At 36.7% G+C, this 1,596-nt stretch overlaps 1 non-coding gene across 1 annotated transcript; it reads right to left on the bottom strand.

Annotated features, from left to right (window-relative positions):
* Positions 1–753: 753 nt before the first annotated feature.
* On the bottom strand, positions 754–825 carry Trnat-agu (transfer RNA threonine (anticodon AGU)). Its single transcript has one exon. It is a non-coding gene; the product is annotated as a tRNA-Thr (tRNA).
* Between the last annotated feature and the right edge of the window lie 771 nt (positions 826–1,596).

Genomic DNA, 1,596 nt, shown 5'->3' with positions numbered 1-1,596 from the left:
CTAGAGGAAATTATTATTGTTCTAGAAAAATCAAGTTACAATGTAGAGCTAAAGTGAAGTTGGATGATCAAAATAGTATAGTGTTGGTAGATGAGGTGCACAATCATGATCCGCCTGCTATTCATAAAACTAAGAGCGGGGAGTACATTGTCCAGCATAATCGTAGATAAAAAAGCGGCCAAGTGCGAGTCGGACTCGCACACGAAGTGTTCCGTGCCATTACGCAAAAAATCACGTTTGTTGTATGGGAGTCCCACTTAAATATTTATTATATTCTGTTTTTAATATTTGTTGTTACGTGGGCCATACTGAAAGTTTCTGGATTCTGATATACAAGACTTATATACTTCTGTATATGAAAAGACTTATTTTCTCTAAGCGGGCAGTCCAGGGATTTTCAGTATGCCCTAAGTATAGCGGCAACAGAAATAATGTAAATTGTCTAGCTACCACGGTTCATGAGATACAGACAGACAGACGGATAGTGGAGTCTTAGTAATACACTCCCGTTTTTACTTTTGACCCTTTCGACTTTACGACATGGTTTCTTGCACTTTTAAGGTAGTAATTTAGGTATAGGTACATATAAATGCTAAAATGGTCCTACAATGTTGAAATGAGTAAAAGATCAAATTACCTGTTTTGTGTTTAATTATTATACCTATGATATGAATTAATTTTGTATCAAGCAGAAACGTCTGCAAACGACACCAGAATGATAGATATAAATAAAGGAAAAATCGAAAAACTCACAGTCTCGGGCGAGACTCGAACTCGCGACTCTGGATCACTAGCTTATCGCTCTGCCAACTAAGCTACCGAGACTTACATGATGACAGCGAATATTTTCACCATATCCTTTATTAGCCCCTTAGCTAGCGCCTTAGAGAGGCGCCTAGAGACATCCACCGTATGACACTTCTTAAACTGCTACCGGAGTTCCAAGACATCGTAAATTCACAGAGCAGAAACTGCAGAAAGTATATTTATGTATTGTGTATGTGTATACTACATTTATATTACGTACCTTTTTTTAGAAGCAGTATTCATCTCCACCGGAAGAGGCAACGACCTCCTATTGGTCGACGGCTACACCTTCCACGTAAAACATTCAGGGAACTACAACTGCTCAAGAAGTGTCCGTCTGAAATGTAAAGCAAAAGTCAAGTTAGTTGACGGTAATAAGGTAGTGTATTTGAATTCAGAGCATAATCACCCGCCGCCTAATATACATAAGACTAAAGATGGCTTGTATATTGTCATGAAATAAATTGTTCTTTCTTATCTTTTATTGATTAAAAAAATGTGTTCATTGGCTATGTGAAGTAAGCGAAAACCTATACCGAAAAATCTGTTTTTTAAGGTGACAGTCCATTTCCAACGACAGCAGCACTACCATTCATTGTACTATGGAAATTGACAATAACACCGACGCGTTCGTACTGGTAGTGCAGCTGCTGTCAGAAATGGAATGTTACCCTTAATTAAGTTAAACACATATATATTATATACGTTATTATACATACATTTGATTAATGTGTTATTAAGTCTGAATCCTACTTATTTGGTGAACACATATTTTTTTACAATTAATTT

This window comes from Cydia splendana, chromosome 2, assembly GCF_910591565.1.
Source record: "Cydia splendana chromosome 2, ilCydSple1.2, whole genome shotgun sequence".
In the NCBI taxonomy this organism is placed as follows: domain Eukaryota; kingdom Metazoa; phylum Arthropoda; class Insecta; order Lepidoptera; family Tortricidae; genus Cydia; species Cydia splendana.
The sequence above is the reverse complement of the archived record's forward strand: the minus strand, read 5'-3'. Positions and strand labels throughout refer to the sequence as shown.